This window comes from Palaemon carinicauda, chromosome 36, assembly GCF_036898095.1.
Source record: "Palaemon carinicauda isolate YSFRI2023 chromosome 36, ASM3689809v2, whole genome shotgun sequence".
NCBI lineage: Eukaryota > Metazoa > Arthropoda > Malacostraca > Decapoda > Palaemonidae > Palaemon > Palaemon carinicauda.
The window spans coordinates 52019650-52027149 of record NC_090760.1 but is presented as its reverse complement, the minus strand read 5'-3'; positions in this window follow the sequence as shown (position 1 = coordinate 52027149).

The following is a 7500-nucleotide window of genomic DNA, read 5'->3' as shown; positions in this document are numbered from 1 at the left end:
TATATACATGTGAAAGTGTAGAAGGTTTCAATTCTGCTCACAATAAATATATCGTAGAATATCGTAGAAGCAAAATTGTTTAATTTTAGTAAAATTATATACCTGAATACGTTGACTGTCTATTGATGTAAGGTTTTAAGCATTTTGTAAAAATCATAAAGGCAACAATAATAAAAGAAAAATAATTTTCATGTTGAGAATTGCAATTTTTATCGTATCAGGAAGCTTCTGAAAATTATGGGAGATGATTGAAGGTTATAGAGGTCGATAATTTCGTAACGAGCATGATTTAGATTTAAAGCAAAAACTTAGATAATAAGGGGACGTTCAGGACTGCTTGATAAAATCTATAAGTTTATGAAAAAAAAATCAGAATCCCGGATGGAATGACCGGGGTTGAGCAGAAGCAGATTCGATTACGTAAATAAACACCTGATCAATTGAACTAAAGATGGCTCGTTGTAAATACTTTGTACACAGTCAGTAAGGATCCAGACTCCAAACTTACCAAACAATCGAAACCTTTATTCTTTGATTCCCAGGAACTATAGTCAACACATGTCATTTATAAGAATACAAACTGGTATTGAATAAATAAAGCACAAGGCAGTAATGGAAGTGTTAACACATTATCAAGCTTTTCCTACATCTCGATCAAAACTAAGACCGCGATGCTCAACTTCAATGTAAACATACGTCCTAATGAAACAGATATAGAAATGGTAAATAGAAGAATTCATAGTCTACCAGAGGCAGAACATTTTAAAGAAAATTCTTATGATGTTAAAAGGCAGAGCACCCGCAATAGTAAACTCATCACTAACCATGAAGGTGAAACGAACATGAAGGAAACAGTATCCATATATTAGGAAAAAATAACCAAACATACAGAAACACATCACTCTTTGGTAAGTCAATATCCTTGTTAAATGGTAAATTATATTTAGCATGATATAGGAGTAGAGGATAAGTTTTAGGATAAGGCATCTACACTTGTATTTTGGTTAAATGTAATGTGAAAAGATTACCGTGAGAAAATGTGTGATAGACTTTATTACTGCAAAACAATATTTGATCATATCGGTGGTGTATGTTTCACTTTGATGCGCTTTTCATAACAAGAAGCAATATACTCTACTATACTCTTTGAAAGAGTTTGGTAAAGATTTTTCTCTATCATAACTAATGTATCTACAACTAATGCAAAGAAAATCTATGTAAATAGATAACATAGGTGATCTTATTTAAAGTAAGACATGTGACGTAAGAGGGGGTGGGGTTATTGTCTTGACCGATGTGGATAATGTTATCATTAGTGGCAAAGTGACTCGTTTTATGACGATAAATATCTGTTGAGATAATTCAAAATATTTTTTTCTATGGTGTTTAATGATTTTGTAAAATGAAAGTAATTATTACTGTCATAAGTTATAATCCTATGGATGTCGTTTTAGAATAGCAGCTATATTAATCGGCCCTTTTCAAGGTAGCTTCATATCAATAAATTTTTGGTCGTTTCCAAAAGTACATTTTTCAAAGTTAAAATGTTTAACCCTATAGGTATACGGTTATATATAATAAGGCCTTAAACTTACAAATCGAGCTAATACAACAGAAAATAGCAACAGTTCGGGTATTTGTTTAGGAACATTGAAAAAAAAAACCTGAATCGGGCTTTTTCTCCTTATCTAAGACATGAAAGTCTTCTTGTCCATAAAAAAATATTCTGAGATATTGAGAGTATTGACAGGGTAAATTTGATTTCTCGTTCAAGCATTACATTAAACAGTAATAATATATGAATTGAAAAAAAAATGGTGGTATAACTAAGACAATTGTTCTCTTTTGGGTAACAAAGTCGAATACTAGACGACCTAATTAACCGAAAATCTTATGAACTTTTCTTTGATAATTCTCATCTGAATATTTAATAAATTCTAAAATAAAAGATCAAAACTACTACCTTTCTATTAAGAGACTAGATTTTACATAAATATCTAATTTGTTTAACACTTTCGCATTGGAAAAAGATCAGATTAATTTGAAATCAGCTGTAACAGTGTAACATAGAATATCTGTTATAAAATATTAAGAACTACCTACATATGCTATGAAAACAGATATGAATGCTTTGATTGTTTAACAAAATAACAGCTAGGTCGAATTTGCAAAAATGGTTGGCACGATTTCTTTTAGAATCAATGAACGTTGTATGAATATTTTCCCACCAATATTTAGGATTTTGGGGTTCAGAGAGAGAGAGAGAGAGAGAGGAGAGAGAGAGAGAGAGAGAGAGAGAGAGAGAGAGAGAGATGGTATTGGCCTGTGAATATTTTCAATAGCCTTGCTCGAATCTTAAATTGTAAAGGAATAGAGGTGCAGAAATTGAAAATTTATGTGGATTGTAAAATTGTTCATGGAATTCTCTCCAATGTTTGTCTTGCCATAATAGTTCATTGCTGGTGTGTCCTATTTTAACTTACTCTCATATCTGTACCTTTTTATAGAAGTTTCTCTAACTCATCACATAATCCTATACAGGAAAAAGGAGAATTTTCGTTATGAAATGAGCATTTTTCTTAATAAACATTGCTACATTAATGAGTTGACAATAAAATGGATTTTGAGCGAAGCGAAAAATCTATTTTTGGGTGAGGTAGCCATGTCGTCCTGATGGAAGTTCCTATTAGGTAGTTTTTTAGGGTATATTTGACTACAGTGATATTCCCAGAGAATTTTACCGTAAGGTATCCAGAATTCTAACTCCTGGAGCGAATATCCCTAAATAATCTCACAGGGATATCGCATAATATCAGAGGACGTATTCTTGACACGTCACATAGCTCTCTTTGCCCCGAACAGTATTAACGCTTTGAGGGGGAATAGTGACAAGAATCTGAAACGAGAATGAAAAGAGAGCCGCTCATAAGGCATCTCTCCTATTCCGTTTCCAGTTTGTATCTGATGAAGGCGGTAGTGCCCTCTTTATTCCTTGTAGCGATATACGAGGTGGTATAGATACTGTATTTTAGGGAAGGGTCAATAAGCCCTTTTACAATAAAAGTAAGGGCTGGTCCATCAGGACGACATGGCTACCTCACCCAAAAATAGATTTTTCGCTTCGCTCAAAATCTGTTTTTTGGGCTCAGGGCATGTCGTCCTGATGGAAATTTACCAGAGCATTACTGTATCTGTGGATTCCCAATCAGTGCCGTACTCTCAAGAAAGTATTTTCCTTGTCCATCTAGACCTCGGGACCTATGATGTTACCGTCATACATCATTTCATCTAAGCATGAACTATGTTATTGCTTCCTGCCCCCTACAGGGGTGAGTCATACTAGACTCTGGAAAAGTCTCGAGGAGTACATAAAAACTTATGGATGACAAAATGACAAGCTTGTATAGTGGTCTCGCCCTATACATTATAAAGCAAAGTTTGTATAAGAGTAGCCAAAGTCAGAATGAATTTGTGACACCTTCCCCAAAGTGACCACTCTTAGTAACTATTGGATAATGGTTGTATCCTCATAGAAACAAATTTGGCATCTTTGCCACCCACCCGTTAGGGTACCACGTCAACCCTTCCCAGGAAGGGTTAGGGTGAGTGGACTTTTGCTTGAATCAGGGAACAGTCTCGAAAGACATACCATGATAAAAATATCCATATTTTAATCTTAATGCTCAGTACATTTCTAATAAAATGAGTGTGGGCGAAAAGATGCAGGGTTCATTATGAACTAGTTTATTAAAATTTAATAAACGAACATATCAGATCACATTTATAAAATTTATATAATGTGGATGATATGCGTGAAAGCATAAAGAAAAACAGTCAACAGAAAATCTTGTTTCATCTACTAGGAAACAGATTTGCCACTTCAATAAAATTATTAATAATAATGATATAGTCTGTATACTGTTTACATACACTAGCGTAAAAAACGCTTGGCACAAGTGTCCGTATTATGCTATAGATTACCGACGTCAATGGAACAGTTTGTAAGGACACTTTCGTGGCCTATCGCTCAGCGTGTAGTTACTTACAGTGACTACACGCGCACCCTCTTCATTAATCGTCCCAAATTAATTACACTGTTCCTCGCAGACTTAAAACAAAATGTTAAAGAATTCTAACTGCTGCTACCACAGATCTCATAAGTTGCTCCACTTGCTTCGCATAGTGCACAAAGAACGCCTTGGATGACTACCAGCCGGTGTGCAAACAAGGATGTTCAAAGTCCTTATAATTAAAGAAATTTTATGGAGGAGGCAACTTTCCTCGGATCATGACTAACGGGTGTACTGTCTGGATCCGTTCTGCGAATAACACGGGTGAATTTCGCCCTTAGTTATAGATAACTTTGAACCCAGGGTTTCTCTTCTGAACAGCTGTCCTCCTATAAAGTCTGAAGTTCTATGAAGATAGACCTTTAGGCACTCCACTGGACATAGAGATGCATCTTCCTCCTGAGGGCAGATTCTCTAGGGACCCCACCTCTTGGTGGGTAGCTTGTTCCTGGTAAGAAACGTTGGGTCTGGAAATAGAATCAGTTCTTCCTCCAAGAACTGGACGTGGCCTTCCTCTGTAGAGAGAGCCAATATTCACTAACTCTGGCCCCCAAGGCGAGTACAAACAGAAATAGGACTTAAATTCAAAACCTTCTAAGCACATTTTCATCGTTCATTATTTATACACAATGATGAATCATATCTAATGACCAAGCAAATGGTCTTTGGAAGCGCTGAAGTGCTAGTTCATTAAGAACGTCGTTAGAAAGGTCGACCTGTAAGGCATATGGTATCTGACTTGTCAAGGCAGGCTTGAACAATAAAATCGTGTAGGCTGCTAAACCTTGCTCATGAAGGTGAATGAAGAATGATAAATAGGAATCTGTCGGGATTTCTTTCAGTTTCTACGCCTTGACAAAGGATAGCTATTTCTTCCCTGAAGCCTCATAATGTCTTCTGGTTTCCTCCAAAAGTCTAAACCGACTTTTGAACACCGAATCTTTTTCTCATCGTTAAGGAGAGAAAATCATGAGATGTAGGTTCCATGTTTTCTGTGATGGAGCGACGACAGTCGACTTCTGTACTCGCTGAGACAGGGATGGATCCGGTAGAGGAACGAATTTTAATCGTAGTTCCAATGCCAGAGGGAACCACACGCTATTTGGCCACTTGTGGGCCACTATTGCAGCTTTCCCTTTGAAGGATCTCGGCATATCGAGGACCTTCAAAAGGAGGTGTGCGGAGGGAACAGATAGATACAAGATCATCTGATCCAGCCCAGAAACATAGCGTCCACTGCCTCCGCTAACGGATCCTCGTAAGGGGACACGTAACGAACTATTTTCTTGTTGTCTTTCGTCGCAAAGAGGTCTATCTGCAGCTCTGGGACTTGACTCGAGATGAAGGAGAACGATCCTGCGTCAAGGGACCATTCTGACTCTACAGGTGTAAACCTAGATAGAGCGTCCGCTGTCACATTGCGGAACTCTTGAATGTGAACTGCTGACAGGTGCCATTTCTTCACGCGTTTGATGCATATTTTCTCCAGATTCCTGTTGCATCCTTAAGCTGTGCTCTTAGCACTGGATCTGTTATCAAAGAAAACTTTAGAGAGCCCAGCACTCTCTCCTGTTCGTGTCTTGATATCTGTTTGGATTTCAACAGTCTCTTGACAGATCCAGTTATTTCTTTCCTCTTCTTACTAGGATTGGAAAGCCGCTGTGACTCCAAATTCCAGTGGATTCCCAACCACCGAAATTTTTGAGCTGGAGAAAGACGAGACTTTTTGATGTTGATCTTGAATCCCAGATGTTCCAGGAACTGGATCACTATCTTAGAAGCTTGCATGCATACTGTCCTGAATGCTGCCCACACCAGCCAGTCGTCCGAGTAGGCTACTACTTGAACCCCTTTTAGGCGTAACTGATGAACGGGTGCGTTTGCGAGCTTCGTGAAAATCCTTGGGGCTATGTTTAGCCTGAAAGGCATGGTTCTGAAGGCGTAAAGTTATCAAAGTAACTTGAATCCTAGGTAGGGGGAGAGGTGACGAATAATTGGAACGTGCCAATAAGCGTCAAACAAGTCTATAGACACATCATATGCCCAGAATGACTCTGAGTTTTTCTGAGTCCTACTTTGGAACACAAAACAGCCTTCCTTGGAATTTGATGGACTTAAACTTCCGGATTACTCTTTTGACTAAGAGCTCTCGGACATATTCTTCCAGAGCGGGGGTTGAGTGTTGGAAGAATTGAGGAAATTGAGGTGGAGGACTGCTCCAGCTCCAACCTAGTCCATTCTTATTTAGGCTGTAGGCCCAGGGATCGAAGGTCCAGCGATCCCTAAAAAGCTGTAATCTCCCTCATACTGGAAGTATCTACTTCTGCTCTTGTGGACCTGAGGCCTTGCCTCCTTGACCGCGTCCTCCCCTGGATCCCCTTCCTCTTGAAGGGCGTCTAGAAGAACCTCTGGCTGTTCCTCTGGCTCTCGAACGAAAGGAAGAAGTCTGCCTTTCGGAGGCTGGGTTAAGAACTGTCGACAGTGTCGCCGTCTGTTGAGGTACCAGCTGGTACGTGATTGGAGGTTGTGCTACTGTATGAGGCACCGCGGTCACAGGAAGTTGTTGTTGATGTTCCTGTCGGTAGGGTTTAGCCGGCCGAGAGGATGGCCTAGGCCTTTTGTCTACTACCTCTTTAACCACTTCATTGGGAAAGAGGTCTTTACGCCAAATACGAGAGGAGATCAATTTCCTCGGTTACCGAGGCAAACACGTACTCTCTACAGGCTCTCCTAGCTTTAATAAAGCTATAGAAATCCTTCGTAACTATGGCCAGATAGGTTTTGGCCAAAACCATGAATATGTCCTGGTTCTTGGGGTCACTTGCCATCGTTTCTAGTGTTGTTTGCAACGACATCGATGCCGCAAGTCTTTTCCTTGTCTCTACGGAAGAGAGCCTTCGACAGTTTTGGAAGCGCCTCACCGAACTGGCGTTCAGCAATATCAGCTTCCAGTTTCCCGACTGAGAAGGTAAGGTGTACGTCCTTCCAGTCTTCTTGGTCCAAGGGCAAGGTCAGAGATAACGGCTTGCACTCCTCCAAGGAGGGGCATGATTTCCCTGCCTCCACCGCATTTAAGGCAGCCCTATATCCCTTTTCCAAGAAGGGAAAGGCTCTAGTAGGAGAGGCCACAAAGGAGGGAAGCTTCTTACTCAAGGCGGACACCTTTGAGTTAGTGAAGCCCCTCTCTTTCATCGAGCTCGTTAGTAACGTCTGAGCTTTACTATGGTAAAAAACTATGACCTCTGGCTCCGTCTCCTCCTTTAAGGCTGGCTCCTTTCTAAGACGGGCATAGCTTTCCAGATAAAAGTCTTTGTTGGGCCAAAATTCCACTTCTTCCAGGGAAATTGCTCCCAACTTTTCTGAGATCACGATCTCCCCAGTCAGTTGTCATTGGCATGTGTTCGGCATACCTCCAAGGATTGGTATTCGA